The 18641-nt window shown below is 39.1% G+C and overlaps 1 non-coding gene across 1 annotated transcript; it reads left to right on the forward strand.

The window, feature by feature from the left end:
* Window positions 1-8460: 8460 nt before the first annotated feature.
* On the forward strand, window positions 8461-8566 carry LOC122018217. The gene has a single exon (XR_006121648.1). It is a non-coding gene; the product is annotated as a small nucleolar RNA R71 (small nucleolar RNA).
* Window positions 8567-18641: the final 10075 nt, after the last annotated feature.

Consider the following 18641-nt stretch of genomic DNA (forward strand, 5'->3'; position numbering starts at 1 on the left):
GGATGATTTGAATGTGGACAAGAAGGGCATATGGCTAAGCAATGCCCGAACAAGACAAGTCTTCCTCAACCACAGCCGATACAGTATGGAGGCCAGCTAGCACAGCTACATCAGATGCATGCCATTTTAGATGGTCCACACATCAGCCAGGGAAGACTAGAAGCCCCTCCAGCTATGACGAATGCAATGATCTACTCCTTAACCAGAGAGAACGTAGAGAATTCCTCGACAGTTGTTACAGGTCAGATTAGTATTTTACAGCAAAGTGCAACTGTCTTATTCGATACTGGGGCAACCCATTCTTATATATCCAGGGCATTCGCCGAAAAGTTAGCAGTACCCCCAGAGGTATTCAGTGGTCAGTTTTTGACGACACTACCTTTGGGAGAATTTATGGCGTCCACGCACTGGCTCCGGGCAGTGCCAGTCATGATAGCAGACAGAGAACTCTTTTGTGATCTGATAGTGCTAGATATGACTGATTATGATGTCATCCTTGGAATGGACTTCCTGATCAGATACGGTGCCTCTATAGAGTGCCGTAAACAGAAAGTCGTATTCCAACCTGAAGCAGAAGTGCAATTCGAGTACATCGGAGAACCAAAGAGAAAGGCCAAGAAATTTCTCTCAGCTCTGAAGGCACAGAAATTGTTAGATTCAGGATGCACGGGATTTTTAGCGCATGTAGTCAATGCCAGTCAGGACAAGGACCAACAGCTAGCAGAGGTCCGAGTCGTATGTGACTACCCAACAGTCTTCCCTGAAGAGTTACCAGGCCTAGCACCAGACAGGGAGATTGAATTCGAGATAGAACTCGTTCCCGACACAAATCCTATCTCCAAAGCACCTTACCGCATGGCTCCAGCAGAACTGAAGGAACTTCAGGAGCAATTACAGGAGCTGCTTGACAAAGGTTTCATACGCCCTAGTCACTCACCATGGGGAGCGCCTGTATTGTTCGTGAAGAAGAAGGACGGGAGCATGCGCCTGTGCATAGACTACCGAGCACTGAACCAAGTCACCATCAAGTACAGGTATCCTCTTCCCAGAATAGATGACCTGTTCGATCAGCTAAAGGGAGCAGCAGTGCTCTCTAAGATAGACCTCAGATCAGGTTATCATCAGGTAAAAGTTAAAGAAGGGGATATACCCAAGACAGCATTCAGGACGAGATACGGACACTACGAGTTCGTAGTCATACCCTTTGGCGTGACAAATGCTCCAGCTACTTTCATGGACCTCATGAACAGAGTATTCAGGGACTACCTAGATAGATTTGTTATTGTGTTTATCGATGACATTCTTATCTATTCAGGAACTCAGGAAGAACACGCAGAGCACCTGAAGATAGTATTGCAGACCCTTCAGCAGAACCAGTTGTACGCCAAGTTCACGAAATGTGAATTTTGGTTAGATCAGGTGTCCTTCCTGGGTCACATCATCTCAAAAGATGGTATCATGGTAGACCCCAATAAAATAGAAGCTGTGAGTAACTGGAAAAGACCCAAGAATGCCAGTGAGATCAGGAGCTTTTTGGGACTAGCAGGTTATTACAGAAAGTTTGTAGAGGACTTCTCCAGAATAGCCTCCCCACTGACAGCTCTTACCAGAAAGAACAGAAAATTTCAGTGGACAGAGGACTATGAGAACAGCTTCAGCTAGTTAAAGAGGAGATTGATCAGTGCTCCCATTTTGACTCTACCAGCCAACACCGACAGCTTTGATATTTATAGTGATGCCTCTAAGTTGGGACTAGGAGCAGTACTGATGCAAAATGGCAAGGTGATCGCCTATGCCTCCAGAAAACTCAAGGAATATGAGAAGAATTACCCTACTCATGACCTTGAGCTTGCAGCAGTAGTGTTTGCTCTCAAAATTTGGAGACATTACTTGTATGGAGCTCAGTGCAGAGTGTATACAGATCATCAGAGTCTGAAGTATTTCTTCACTCAGAAGGATCTGAATATGCGACAGCGTAGATGGCTAGATCTGGTCAAAGACTACGACATAGACATCCTCTACCACCCAGGAAAAGCCAATAAGGTAGCAGACGCACGTAGCAGAAAGTCCAGTGCTACCTTACTATCCCTAGCAGCCATGTCACCGCCCCTACAGAAAGAGATCACAGATTTTGGTCTCGAACTTATAGTGGGACAGTTCTCTACTATGACATTAGCATCTAACCTGCTTGGTGACATCCAGACAGCTCAGGAACAGGATCCTGAAATTCAGAAAACCAAGCAAGGGTTAGCAGAATCAGAAAATAGAGAATTCAGAGTGTCCGATAGTGGGGTATTATACTTCGGTGACAGACTCTGTGTTCCAGATCAAGAGGAACTAAAGAGGAAGATTTTAGATGAGGCTCATAGGATTCCTTATGCGATGTATCCAGGTTCCACCAAGATGTACCAAGACTTGAAGAAACATTTTTGGTGGCCTGGGATGAAAAGAGACGTCACCAGATATGTTAGCATCTGTCTGACCTGTCAGAGGGTCAAGGCAGAACATCAGAGACCAGGAGGAGTTTTGCAGCACATCCAGATCCCAGAATGGAAGTGGGAAGACATTTCTATGGATTTTATAGTGGGACTACCCAGAACCACGAATGGTTTTGATACCATCTGGGTAATAGTTGACAGGTTAACTAAATCAGCCCACTTCTTAGCTATCAGGATATCCTACTCCATGGAACAGCTAGCTCAGTTGTATCTCAAGGAGATCGTCAGACTACATGGAGTCCCACGGACCATTATTTTAGACAGAGACAGTCGATTCACATCACACTTCTGGGAGTGTGTATAGTCAGCATTGGGCACTAAGTTGAAATTTAACACATCTTTCCATCCTCAGATAGATGGTCAGACGGAGCGAGTAAACCAGGTACTCGAAGATATGCTCCGCGCATGTGCCCTAGACTTCAAGGAAAGTTGGTGCAAATATCTGAGTTTAGCAGAATTTGCATACAACAACAGCTACCAGGCCACTATCGGTATGGCACCTTATGAGGCTCTCTACGGGCAGAGGTGTAGATCTCCAATCTGCTGGTATGAGAGTGGTGAACAGAAAGAACTAGAACTTCAGACAGATCTAGTAGCAGATACCACAGTAGCTATACAGCAGATCTGCCAGAGGATAGAGACAGCTCAGAGCCGCTAGAGAAGCTATGCTGATACACGGCGCAGACCATTAGAGTTTTCAGTTGGGGATTCAGTGTTCCTCAGAGAAGCTCCCATGAAGGGAGTAATGCGTTTTGGGAAGAAGGGAAAATTGAGTCCCAGATATGTGGGACCATACCTTATCACTAGAAGAGTTGGCAAGGTAGCATATGAGCTAGAGCTACCCCAGGAGATGTCAGCTATCCATAATGTATTTCACGTCTCTATGCTAAAGAAGTATATCCCAGATGCCACCTAGGTGATTGAGCCCCAGTCGGTACCAGTCCGCGAAGACCTCAGCTATGATAGTCGGCCTATTCAGATAATAGACCGAGCAGTTAAGAAATTGTGGAACAAGGAGGTACCATTAGTAAAAGTTATTTGGCAAAATCACACCACAGAAGAGGCAACGTGGGAGACAGAAGCTAGTATGAGACAGAAGTACCCAGAATTATTCTAATTTCGAGGACGAACTCTTTATAAGGTATGGGGGATTGTAATGCCCGAAAATTCTCAAAATTATTTTAGAAATATTCTATGATTTTTATGGAATTTTAGGATATTTTTACAATCTTTTTAGAGTAGTAGAAGTAGCAAAAATAAATAGAATCGTAGAATAGCCTAGGCGGGAATCGAACCCGAGACCTATGAGGCCCTATGTCTTATAGACAGCTTTAGTAACCAAGTGAACCCAGCAGGGCCATGCTGAAAGGAAAGGGGAACAATTATATTTATATTTGAGTTGGGCTGAATTACCCACTTAATATGAATAGGGAAGAATTAAGTGAAGAGTTATTTTTTTAACGTAACTCTCCTCTCCCTCAAAACCCTTACACACCGCCCCTCTCCCTACTCTTCTCCTCTCGGCGCACCAAGCCCCAAGGGCTAGGGTTCCGTCCCAAGGGTTCCAAGAGCACCTTCCGGCGACAACTCCGGCACGAGGACGCTCCTCTCCGCGAGAAGAACACGTAGACGCGAGGAGATCGACGAAGGGATCTTCTCCACCGGAAATCTAGCGATCAGATCGTAAGGAAATCTAGCGCAGGATATAAGAAACCCCTCACCTGCAGTATAAGTAGCTTTCGTATGATTTCATGTTTTAGTTTAGTAGTATATGGATTTTTGGGCACATAGGGTAGGCAATAGCGCACACCAAGTGCTCGATAGTAGGTGCAACTCATTTAAAATGCAACTTAGGCATTGTAATAGCTCAGTAAATGCAATAGAAGCAGTTTTATAGCATGTCCAGTTTTATTACAGTTTTTATGGGACTACGGTCCAATGGGTGGGCTCCCACAGTCGCCTCTAGGTTCAGATAACCTAGCTCTAGGTTCAGATAACCTAGAAATAGCAATATAAGAAGAACTCAGCTATAATCAGTATTTTATTTTAGCAATGGCACTGTACTGGATTAGATATCCATTGGGTTGGGCTCCCACAGTCGTCCCTAGGTTTAGATAACCTAGTAAACCCTACTAAATTCGGGACTTGCAAACCCAGGTCTAGTTAGGGATGCGCGCATAGCAGGTCTATTTAGGGATGCGCACATAGCAAGTACAGTTGCTGGGCCCATTAGCAGCATGATTATGTATTTTCATCTATCTATGATAAATAGTTTTCAAAACTCACAAATCAGTTGTGTATACAGTTTAAACTCAGTTCTAGCTTAGTTTTAGTTTTAGCTCAGTTCATGCTTCAGCTTAGTTCATCATTGATACATGTGATAGTTCTATGATCAGTTTTGGTTTCCATGTTGTATGATACCATGCCATGCTCTCACCTGTTCAGCGTATCTTTCAAATAGCATGTTTTCAAATCATAAATTGCATCGTATGCATGTTTTGTGAGGTAGATGGTTTTTACTAAGCGAAAGCTTACAGATACTCTTTCCTTATACTGCAGATAAAGGTAAAGGAAGGATGGACTAGCGGAGGCTGGAGGGCAATGCGATGAAGATGTGTGTGGAAGGAACTTGGAATAAAGATCTTGGAGAAATTAGCAAACTAAGACTTTAGTTTTATATAGTGTTATTTTCTGCATTTTCTAGTTATTTAATGCTTTGAATCATGAAAGACTTGCTTAGATTGTTAGTACTTATGCTCATAATCCTAGTTATGTGTCATTGGTATGTTTCCAGCTATTATAGAACTCTTGTAGGGGAATTCGGCATGAAGCAGTGCTGAAATCAGAGTTTTGCTGCGAAATCAGAAACCCCAATCGATCAACGGATCGATTGGGGGCCCTCAATCGATCAGTGGATCGATTGGGAGCCTGGTTCTGCGAACAGTAAGCTTCTGGATCGATCAGCCGATCGATCCAGTCGCATTCTGTCGCGAACAGTAAGCTCTTGGATCGATCAACCGATCGATCCAGTCGCATTCTGTCTCGAACAGAGAGCTCTGGAATCGATCAATGGATCGATTGGCCAGTCTGGATCGATCAGCCGATCGATCCAGAATATTAACCCGAGCACAGTAGCCATCGGAATCGATCCACGGATCGATTCAACAGCTTGCAATCGATTGAGTTCAATCTGGATCGATTGGGAAGCTGGGTTTCGACCAAGAGACCTTGTAGTTCAGCTCCTTGACCATAGGGGATGCAGGATATGCCTGGTATACCTTAGATTGCATCCCTTAGCACATGTAGAATAAAGAAATGGTATTAGTTTAGCAAAGGTTTAATTTGGTACAGTTTTCTGCACCTAGACTTAGTGATGGTCATGGATATAGTTTAGCACAGCATATTGTGACGGCCCGGCCTTACAGCCTAGTTAGTAGAAGGCGGGTCGTTACACTTTATACGTATATATTCCTTGCATGATCACCTCTTTTAGCATGTATTCACCATATATACTCTTTTGTTCCGATATCTGCTCTTTGTTCAATTTTGTGTTGACAGGGATAACTTTTGGAGCGATAACGGTGATTGTCGACGCACCAGGACAAAGCAGAGAGCACGGCTGTGCAACCTTGCATGGCCTTGTGGCCAATCCAGAGAGGAATCAGAGCACGACCGTGCAACCCTGCACGACCGTGCCTCACCACTAGCAGCCAAGCAAGGTATGGTCGTGCAACCATGCATGGCCATGCCCCCATGATAGTGGCCAAGCAGCACACGACCGTGCCAAATGGCACGGCCGTGACAACATTCCAGTGGAGAGAAAGGTCACGACCGTGTGAATCCACACGGCCGTGTGACCTTGGCAGAGACGAAGAAGGCCACGGCTTTGCAACCTCACACGGCCATGTGACTCAACCCGAGAGGAAGCCGTGTGGATTCCACATGGCCGTGCGATGAAGAACGCGGACCGTGCCATGCCAAAACAGAGTTGTGCTGAATTCTGGGCAGATTGCAGACTGATCGTAATTTCGCCATAACTTTGTGGTCTGCTGGAGTTTTGAGCTGTTGTTTATACCGAAATGTAGCTGACTTCAAGATCTACAACTTTTCTTCAATTCAACAGAGAGAAAGCATTTTTTTCCCGTGATAAATGGCATGACCGTGCCTCCCAACCGCGGGTTCAACTGGACCTCCGCCCAGACCGTAGACCAAACTTCGAACCGCCATAACTTTCGACTTGGTTGGATCCAGGGCTCGATCCAAGTATCAGATTAAATATAATTTCAAGAGATACAACTTTGGTTCAGGGGAGATCATGAGAAAACCTAGTTTAATGGGCAAAAAACTCGTTTTACCGGACGCCCCGTAATCTTGGTTTTCCTGGGCGGCATCCACCACCATCCCTCAAGAACCTGGTTTAAGGGTCAAGAACCCTATTCTTGGCATCTTTGGTTCGGGGACTTCGTCCCTCTCCTTTGGAAAGGGTTTTCTCCTTCGGGGGAAATCCTAGAGCTTCATCCACCGTCGTCCCTCAATGTTCCGTCCATCTCCAGAGCAAGGGGGCATCTCCAAGACATCGGAAACCTCGGCAAGCATCGCTTCTTCCCTTCCTTCTCATATCAAGAGTTGTAAGTATGTTCTTATTTATGTTTTGGGTTGTTCTTCCCCCACAATAGAGTGGACATCCTCTTCTAGGATTAGGGAGTATTTGTAATGCGATGGAGATGTAGAACTATGTAGATTCACTTTATTTCTATACGATGACTTGTTAATGTCTTGTTCATGCTTATGTGAGATGTTTATATTTCTATTCTTTGATTGATTGATGTGGAGGATTGTTGATCCCGCAAAGGGGATACCTTAGAGCATATTGACCAAGGTACCCTAGTGATAGGGGTAACCCTTTCCGGACGTCTAAGACGTTCCCTTAAAAGAAGAGACAATCCCTTAGGAACTGCTGCTCTCGTAAAGAGAGTGCTCTAGATCGTATACCCGAGGGGCCCTAGTGACAAGGGTAATCCGTTCACGGACGTCTAGGACATTCTCTTGAAAGGAGAGACAATTTCTCCATAAGGAAGTAGGTAACCGTACCGAACCTCTACCCTTATCCTTATTGTTTTTTACTAGATATGTATCCCAGTGATCTACCGAGGCGCCCTCGTGACAGGGGGGTTAACTATTATAGGATTTCACAAGGATCATCTCTACGTGATAATGGCCAATCTAACTTCCTGCAAGAGCATTGACATAGAGGATAGAAACTAAGCAATCTATGTAGTATCTCCTAGTATTATAATGAAACCGAAATCCTAGAATCCATATCCCAAAGCTCATTCCACCCAAGATTAGTTCTTTCTCTTTCTCTCATATATCCTTCTCTTTCCCTTTTCAAACACCCTCGTTAGTCTACAAACGCCAAAGCCAGCTTTCGACCATCTAGATAACTTACCTTGCGACATCTCTAGTGCTTAATCAACAGTCCCTGTGGATTCGATATTTTTATTACTAACGACAAAATCGTACACTTGCGGTTGCGTAACAAAGTTCTTCATGATTCTTGCCACTTTTCAACTTAATATCATTATCATTTACACTAGATCTTGTCTGTGTAGGAGGAAGGTCTTCCTTTAACTATTTTAAAACTATGCTATTAATCTTTTCCCCCAAATGTTTGAACTCCTCATTCTGTGACTTGTGAATTTCAATATTCTTTGGTTGTTGAATTGCATTTTGTTTGATAGGCTCTCTTGTATATATGGCTTGTACTTCTTGAATTTTTTAGGGAGATCCCATTCAACTTTTGCTTGACCATTCATGGAGGTTCAATGCTACTTGATCAATCAATGTATATGCTTCGTCTACACTATTGTCCATAAAAGAACCATCAGCTGATGAATCTAACAAACACTTATTTGAGAAAGAAATTCCCCTATAGAATATGTGCAGGGTCAGCCATTTTTTCAAACCATGATGAGGGCACTGTCTTTGTAGACTCTTGAATCTATCCCATGCTTCAAATAATGATTCTCCATATGCTTGAGCAAAATTTGTGATGCAATTCCTCATATAAATTGTTCTGTTTGGAGGGAAAAAATGATTCTGAAATTGCTTCTCTAATTGTTCCCAACTTATGATGCTTTGAGGATAGAGAGAGTATAGATAAGTCCTTGCTTTATCCTTGATACTAAAAGTAAATGTTATCAATCGAACTGCATCTGCTGGCACTTCTTCACAATTCACCATATCACAAAGCTCTAGAAATGTCTCAAGGTGCAGATAAGGACTTTTTGATACTTCTCCTCCAAATTTGTGACCTTGTATCATGAAAATTAACTCGGGGTCAAGTTAAAAATTTTCTGCTTCAATATGAGGTTGCACAATGGGAGATAAAAATTTGCAGAAATGGGTGCCGAGAAATCTCTTAAGGGCATACTTGACATGTTAGTGCTCATCGATATTCAAGAGTAAAAATAAAAATGAAGAATTAAAGATAAGAAATAAAATGCAATATGAAAAACAAGAAACAAAATGCAGAATTTAAATTGCTAGAAAAAAATGCAGTGTTTTTTTTGGATTATGTATATGGAAAACAAATTGTAATATAAAATGGAAAAACAAAAACTATTCACAAGTCTAGGTTAACTAAATTGCTAATCTACTAATGTTAATGCGAACAGTCCCCGACAACGGCGCCAAAAACTTGTTCCGATTTCGTAAGTGCACGGATTCATCGTCAGTAATATATAAGATTGTCGAACCACAGGGACTATTGACTAAGCACTAGAGATGTTGCAAAGTAAGTTATCTAGACGGTCGAAAGTTGGCTTTGGCGCTTGCAAACTAACGAGTGTGATTTAAGAGAGGGAACGAAGGTTGAGAAGAAGAGAGGGGAGAGAGAGAATTGATCTCGGAGGGAATTGTGCTTTGGGAAATGGATTCTAGGATTTCGGTTTCATTATAATACTAGGAGTAAGATTATAATACTATATAGATTGCTTAGTTTCTATCCTCTATGTGTTGGAATGTATACTAAAAGCCTAGCTTTGTATATAAATTTACTTAGAAATAAGAATCCTATTGGTCAAATATCTACATTTATAAGTTAAGTGTAGTTGTTCGATTAATTTATATTGTAGATAACATGGTGTGTGGTGTCACACATAGAAGATCATGTTATCTATTCTTTATAAATTATAAACAGTTGCTCACGACTGAGAAGGAAAAGAATAAACCATTGGAATAGTCGTAGTGTAATTAGGTATTAGTTTATCTTAACTGATAAATTACACTAGTACACTCTGAGTGTATTGAGCAGGATAATTTAAGGAAAATTCTTTTTATACTGACTTAATAAAAGAACAAGACCTTTGTTATTATGGAAGTATGTGCTCTTAATCCCGATATAATAACAAGCACGTGTACTTAGTATTTATTTCTTTGACTTATCAAAGGGTGAGATTTAGCTCAATAAATCAATAAGCCTGATAAGTTGGGAAATGATATTATTTATAGTGTGTGTTGTTGATTATAGAATGAATCTGTGTCCTAGTAATCTATGTTGATAATGTCCCCAAGGGGAGCTCATAAGGATTGTCATGTAAACCTTGCAGGTGGACTTAGTCCGGCATGACAATAAGGTTGAGTGGTACTACTCTTGGACTAAGATATTAATTAAAATGAGTTATCAGTAACTCAATTAATTAGTGGGCATCCGACATCTTAAACACGGGGAGATTAACACATTCATAATAAGAAGGTGCCCAAAATGTAATTTGGGATTGGTGCGGTAGTTCAATAATAAGTATTTAGTGAAATGAATTATTATTGATGAAATTAAGTTGGGTGTTCAGGGCGAACACGGGAAGCTTAATTTCATCAGGAGACCAAAACCAATTTCTCCTCTCGGTCCCTATCGTAGCCTCTTGTATATAGAGAATTATACCCACCACATACCCACTTCCTACCCACCCTTAGGTGGCCGGCCAAGCAAGCTTGGAGCCCAAGCTTGGGCCGGCCAAAGCCAAGGGATTGAGCCAAGATTAGTGGTCGGACATAGCTTGGAGCCCAAGCTTGGTGTGGCCGGCCATATATAAAATAAAAGAGATTTTATTTGAAATCTTTCCATATGTGGAAGCCATGGTTTTAAAAGAAAGTTTAAAATTGAAATCTTTCCTTTTATAGCTCTCTACAAACGATTAAGTGAAATGTTTGATATCTTTCCTTATTTGTAGTTAAAAGGAAGATTTTAATTTTTGAGAAAACTTTCCTTTTTTGTAACCATCCTCATGGTTTTAAAAGAGAGTTTTAAAATTTAAATCTTTCCTTTTATAGTTTATACAAAAAGATTAAGTGAAAGATTTGATATCTTTCCTTATTTATAGTTAAAAGGAAGATTTTAATTTTTGATAAAACTTTCCTTTTTTGTAACCATGTTTATGTTTTAAAAAAGAGTTTTAAAATTAAATCTTTCCTATATAGTTTCTACAAAAGATTAAGAAAAGATTTGATATCTTTCCTTATTTGTAGATTGAGAGGAAGATTTTAATTTTAAAGATAACTTTCCTTTTTGGAAATCATCCACATGTTTTAATAGAGAGATTTTAATTTATAAAATTTCCTTTTATAACCAACCATGAAGGGAAAATTAATAGAGAAATTTTTATTTTAAATATTTCTAGAAACAAATAAGGAAGTTTTAATTCTGTGTTTAAACATACCTTATTTGGAGCTTGTGATGTGGCCGACCATGATAAGGGTTAAAAGGAAAGTTTAATTAAATTTTCCTTATTAACGAAAGGCAAGGAATATAAGGGGATTTTAATTATAATTAAATTTTCTTATTTATCAAGACCAAGGAATATAAAAGAGAGAGTAGAGGGGTCTCACCTAAGAACAACTCTCTTCTATTTTCCACTCCTCTCTTCCTTGGTGGTGGCCGGCCATATCATCTCCTCCTTTTCTTCCTCCTTAGTGGTTGAACCTCTTCAACCTCTAGGAGCTTGTTTTGGTGGTCGGATCTAGCTTGGAGAAGAAGAAGAAGAAGAAGGTTTTGTTTCCTAGTTTTTCCTTGGAGCCTGGTTGGTGGCCGAGACTTATAATCTCTTGGAGAAGGTTGCTTGGCCGAATCTTGGAAGAAGGAAGAAGAAGGGCTTGGGTAGTTCTCATCTCGGTACATCGTCGCCCACACGACGTCCGAGATAAGAAGAGGAATACGATAGAAGACCAAGAGGTTGTTGCTTACAAAGAAAAGTATAACTAGCAATTCTATTCCGCATCATACTAGTTTTCTTTGTATAGATTTGAAATACCAAACACAAGAGGCTAGAGATTCTAGATATTCAGATTTGTTTCGAGTTTGTGTTTCTTTTATTTTTCGATCTTGTGATTTGATTGTTCTTTTTTGTTAAACCTAGAGTTATATAAGGAAATTAAATATTGAATTTCGTTAAGAGGATTTGTCGAGCCAGTGGTGGATGTTCCCATACCCAAGAAGGTCAAGTACCTCACCATGTTTGACCTGGGCGCCGATTTCTAAAATAAATATTTAATTAAATTTGTAACATAGGTGGATTTAGATCTATAATGTTAAGTATCGTTTGTAATCCAAGTCTAAACCTCTAAAAACTGATAAGTTAAATTTAGAATCAATAATGTTAAATTTTGTTTGCGATTCCATATTTAATTTCTAAAGAACACAATAGGTTGTTAGGAAAGGTTCGACACTTGTATAAAATTTTTGTATAGGGGAACCGGTACGATATTCCTAAGACCAACCAACAATTGGTATCAGAGCTAGGGTTTTCCTCTGTGTGTTTGGTTTTCAATTTAATTATGCACATGTCATACATAATTTAGGCAGGATAATAGTAGGATGTGCTAACTCTGTGGTTGCAGGCTCCAACTATTATGGCTTATAGATATTGTGTGTGATTGGACCCTTGGACTTGTCAAGGGCGTTTTATTGTGTGTGCATGATTGTATTTTGCTAATACAACAAGAGCTGTATTAGCCCTAGGATTTTACATTTATGTTCGATCTAGACTTGATGTACATTCCCTTATGGAATATAAGATCGATGTATGTAAAATTTTATTTTTTTCTGTCGTGGATCGTATCCTTGCGAGACGTGGTGCTATTGGAGGACCAGAGGCGTAGCGGAAAAGGAAGCTCGATGGACCTGACAGCAAGAACCCTAGGGCTGGCAGCACGTGAAGGACAGTGATGGAAGAAGCCATAATAGTTGGAAAATTAATTTCCATATTTATTGCTTTATTTACTGTGATGTGTGTGTGTATATGATGTGTGCTTGCATAGTTCAAAATTCCTCACCTTAAAAAAATTAAGTGGGAGAGGGATTAGTAAATAAATTCCACGGTCTCCATTACTGGTTTGTAAGTGATGCAACAAGCTTGTGTGTTGGCTCTGAGTGCCTCCCTCTACAACAGATGGGATTGTTATGGATCACTATATCAAACTTCCTTTTTGGATGGTTATAGGAAATTATTTAGGAGCGTGTGATCTTCTCCAACTGAAGGGGCATAATCCTATTTAGTGGACTAAGTATCAAGTAATGATATACACTTTGACGTATTCAATAGTATCCTCCCCAACGGAGTCACTGCTATTGTTTTGCGTGACCAAAGGAATACCAACTATTAATTTGTCATGAAGCTAGGTGAAACCCCCTCTTACAAATGTCTGAATTTGTATACGTCCACACTAACGTGGCATACATAATTCACGGTGTTTGAGATAATTTTTCTTTGTCATAAAGTTAGGTTGACAAGATAATAAAATGGGTAAAACCTCCTCTTACAAATATTTGAATTTGTATACGTCCACACTAACGTGGTATTCAAAATTCATGGTGTTTGAGGTAGTTTAAGGTTAACAAGATAATTAATGGGTAAGACCCTCCTTTTACAAATGTTTGATTTTGTATACGTCCACACTAACGTGGCATACAAAATTCACGGTGTTAGAGGTGTTGGTGAATTAAATGATATTGTTTTGAGGAATCAATATTATTTTAAATTCAAAGTTTTGACCAAATATTTGATCAAAGACAGACCAACTATTAATTTTATTTGTCATAAAGTTAGGATGACAAGATAATAAAATTAATGGATAAATCACAAGGATTTTGAGGTGTTGGTCTTGACCAAATATTTTTGTGATTCTTAGGATTTCAAATGTTTGTCAATCCCCTAGCTGTTATACTATAAAATAGAATTAGTAGTCCCAATTATAATGATTGGAAACAAAACTTGGATAATAAGGTAGACTTTCCTCTCAGAACTAAGAACAATAAAGGTGTATTTTATTCATTAGTTGTTAAAACATGTTTAGTGGTGTTATCTACTGGTACCTGGTGAGTAGATACGAGAGCCACTGATCATGTCTGCAATTCATTCCAGGGGTTCCAGGAAACCCGACAACTATACGAAGGGGAAATCACCGTCTACATGGACACTGCTGCAAAAGTAGCAGTTGTTGCAGTGGGAGATGTTTATCCTTTGAAAGGAATAAAACATTGATTGTCTTTACGTAACAAATTTTAGAAAAAACTTAATTTCAGTTTCTAAAACTATTTAAGGATAGACATTCTGTCTATTTTGATAACAAAGTTGTTATCAAGAGAAATAGGGAAGTTATCAGTTCTGGTACGTTGGTTGGCAATTTATAATCCAATAACTCCCATGATGCAATAAGTGAAAATTAATAACATATCTTCTAGCTCTAATAAGAGAAATCAACCTTCAAAAATGAACCAATCATATCTTTGACATCTAAGGTTAGGTTATATTAACTTGAGTAGGATTCATTGGTAGCCGATGAACTTTTGGATTCATTGGTATTGGAAAACTTTCCAACCTGTGAGTCTTACTTGGAAGGAAAAATAACTAAGAAACTTTTTAAGTCTAAGGGATAAGGAGTAAAAAATGTGTTAGAATTGGTTCATTTTGATTTGTGTAGACCTTTAACTATCCAGGCAAGAGGTGATTTCGAATATTTCGTCTCTTTTATAGATGACTATTCGAGATATGGGTACATTTACTTGATGCACCACAAGTCTAAGTGATCTGATAAGTTCAAAGAGTACAAAGCTGATGTGGAGAAACGTCAAGGTAAAAGTATCAAGATTCTACGGTAGGATCGTAGTGGCGAGTACCTCTTAGGAGAGTTTAGGAGTCACTTATCAAAAGTCGGGATTCAATCCCAATTGATTACACCTAGTACACCCCAACAGAATGGTGTAGTAGAACGGAGGAATAGAACTCTTATGGAAATAGTTAGATCAATGATGAGTTATTCAAAATTACCAAATTCTTTTTAAGGATATACTCTGGAAACAAAAGTGAACATAGTACCTTCAAAGTCAGAACCCCTACTCCCATAGAATTGTAGAATGAGCGTAAGCCTAGTCTAAAGCATATTCGATTTTCGGGTAGTCCAGCACATGTGCTGAAGGGAGTCACTGATAAGTTGGAATTAAGAACAGGAGTTCGCTTGTTTGTGTGTTATCCTAGTGAAACGAAAGGAGGTTTATAGTCCTAAAAATCAGAAGGTCATGGTTAAGCACCAATGCCCGATTTTTAGAAGAGGACTATGTAATGAACCACAGGCCCATAAGTAAATTTGTACTTAAGGAAATAATAAAGGACATGTCAAATCTTGTACCAACTGTACAAGATAAAATATCATAAGAAATTACAACACGTATCACAAATGATACACAATTACAGACAGTACCTCGTCATAGTGGGAGGGTTGTTAGGCAACCTGAAAAATTCATATTTTAGGAGAGTCTTTGGACTTGATCCCTGATAAACATGAACCTGATCCCTGAACATATGACGAAGTGCTCCAAGATAAAGATGCAGCATCTTGGCAAAGAGCAATGAATAAAGAAATAGAATCTATGTATTTCTGGGAGCTTATAGAACCACCAAATGGTGTAAAAGTCATTAGGTGAAAATAGGTCTACAATAGAAAAAAGGGACAGACAGGAAGGTGGAAACTTTCAAAGCAAGGCTTGTTGAAAAAGGTAAACCTTTTACCAGTAGTCATGCTTAAGTCTATCCGGATTCTTTTATCTATTGTTGCTCATATGGATTATGAGATTTGGCAAGTGGATGTCAAGACAGCTTTCCTTAATGAAAGTCTTGAAGAAAGCATCCATATAAAGCAACCAGAGGGGTTCATTGCAAAAGGCAAAAAGCATCTAGTGTGCAAGCTAAATCGGTCTATTTATGGACTGAAGCAAGCTTCAAGGTCTTGGATCATATGGTAATCTAGTCATATGGATTTATTCAGTATCCGGATGATTCTTGTGTATACAAGAAGTGTGATGGAAATATGGTGGTATTTCTTGTACTATACATAGATGACATTTTTTATAGTTGGAAACAATATCAAAGTGTTGTCAGAAGTAAGGGTATGGTTGTCCAAGCAATTTGATATGAAGGACTTAGAACAATGTGCACATATTCTCAGGATCAAAGTAATAAGGGATCGCAAGAAAAGAATATTGTGTTTATCCCAAGCTTCATATATCGATACGATCCTAGCTCGTTTTAGCATGCAAGACTCCAAGAAAGGTTTTCTACCTTTTAGACATGGATTAGCTTTATCTAAAGAGATGTCTCCGAAGACATCAAAGGAGATAGAGAACATGTTGGCAGTTCCTTATTCTTCGACTGTTGGAAACCTAATGTATGCTATGCATGAGACCGGATATCTGCTTTACCGTGGGCATGGTTAGCAGATATCAAAGTAACCTTGGACAGGAACACTAGACTTTTGTAAAGCATATATTAAAGTACCTTAGAGGGACTAGATATTATATGCTAGCTTACAAGGCAGATGATTTGCTCCCTGTGGGTTACATAGATTCGAACTTCCAATCAGATTGGGATAATAATAAGTCGACCTCGGGGTTTTGTGTTTACTTTAGGAGGAGAAGCCATAACAATGGAGGAGTGTTAAGCATAGGTGTTTTTCGGACTCCACCATAGAAGCTGAGTATGTGGCAGCCTCTGAGGCAGCCATAGAAGTTATATGGCTCAGAAACTTCATGATGGACTTAGACATGATTTATGGTTTGCCCAAAATTATTACAATTTATTGTAATGATAGTGGTGCAGTAGCAAACTCGAAGAAACCATAAGTCCATAAGGCAAGTAAACACAATAGAGCCCAAGTACCACCTAATACGAGACATCGTATAACGAGGAGAAGTTGTTGCCACCTAGATTGCATCAGGTGATAACCTGGGAGATCCTTTCACGAAGCCCCTTAAGACAAGAGCTTTTGATGGGCATGTTGAAGAGTTGGGAATCAGATGTATGGAAGGGTATATGGTAGCATAGTCTTTTAGTATAAGTGGGAGATTGTTGGAATGCATATTAAAAGTCTAGCTTTTTGCATAAACATTTACTTAGAAATAAGAATCATATTGGTCAAATATCTACATTTATAAGTTAAGTGTAGTTGTTCGATTAATTTATATTGTAGATAACATGGTGTGTGGTGTCACACACAGAAGATCATGTTATCAGTTCTTTATAAATTATAAACAGTTGCTCACGACTGAGATGGAAAGGAACAAACCATTGGAATAGTCGTAGTGTAATTAGGTAATAGTTTATCTTGACTGATAAATTACACTAGTACACTCTGAGTGTATTGAGCCGGACCATTTAAGAAAAGTTCTTTTTATACTAACTTAATAAAAGAATAATACATTTTTTATTATGGAAGTGTGTGCTCTTAATCCCGATATAATAACAAGCACGTGCACTTAGTATTTATTTCTTTGACTTATCAAAGGGTGAGATTTAGCTCGATAAATCAATAAGCTCGATATTTTGGGAAATGATATTATTTATAGTGTGTGTTGTCGATTATAGAAGGAATCTGTGTCCTAGTAATCTAGGTTGATAATGTCCCCAAGGGGAGCTCATAAGGATTGTCATGTAAACCCTGCAGGTGGACTTAGTCCGGCATGACAATAAGGTTGAGTGGTGCTACTCTTGGACTAATATATTAATTAAAATGAGTTGTCAGTAACTCAATTAATTAGTGGACATCCGACATCTTATACACAGGGAGATTAACACACTCATGATAAGAAGGAGCCCAAAATGTAATTTGGGATTTGTGCGGTAGTTCAATAATAATTTTTTAGTGGAATGAAATATTATTGATGAAATTAAGTTGGGTGTTGGAATGTATACTAAAAGCCTAGTTTTTTGTATAAACATATATTTAGAAATAAGAATCATATTGGTCAATATCTACATTTATATGCTAAGTGTAGTTGTTCAATTAATTTATATTGTAGATAACATGGTGTGTGGTGTCACACACAGAAGATCACGACTAAGATGAATAGGAACAAACCATTGGAATAGTCGTAGTGTAATTTGGCATTAGTTTATCTTAACTATAAAATTACACTATTACACTCTGAGTGTATTGAGCAGGACCATTTAAGGTAAGTTCTTTTTTTGCTGACTTAATAAAAGAATAATACCTTAGTTATTATGGAAGTGTGTGCTCTTAATCCTAATATAATAACAAGAACATATATTTAGTATTCATTTCTTTAACTTATCAAAGGGTGAGATTTAGTTTGATAAATCAAAAGGCCCGATAAGTTGGGAAATGATATTACTTATAGTGTGTGTTGTTGATTATAGAAGGAAACTGTATCCTAGTAATCTAGGTTGATAATGTCCCCAAGAGAAGCTCATAAGGATTGTCATATTAAACCCTGCAGGTGTACTTAGTTCGACATGACAATAAGGTTGAGTGATACTACTCTTGGACTAAGATATTAATTAAAAAGAGTTGTCAGTAACTCATTTAATTAGTGGACAATCGACATCTTAAACACAGGGAGAATAACACACTCATAATAAGAAGGATCCCAAAATATAATTTGGGATTGGTGCGGTAGTTCAATAATAATTCTGTAGTGGTATGAATTATTATTGATGAAATAAAGTTGGGTGTTCGGGGTGAACACGGGAAGCTTAATTTCATCGGGAGACCAAAACCAATTCCTCCTCTCGGTCCCTATCGTAGCCACTTGTATATAGAGAATTATACCCACCACATACCCACTTCCTACCCACC

This window comes from Zingiber officinale, chromosome 8B, assembly GCF_018446385.1.
Source record: "Zingiber officinale cultivar Zhangliang chromosome 8B, Zo_v1.1, whole genome shotgun sequence".
NCBI lineage: Eukaryota > Viridiplantae > Streptophyta > Magnoliopsida > Zingiberales > Zingiberaceae > Zingiber > Zingiber officinale.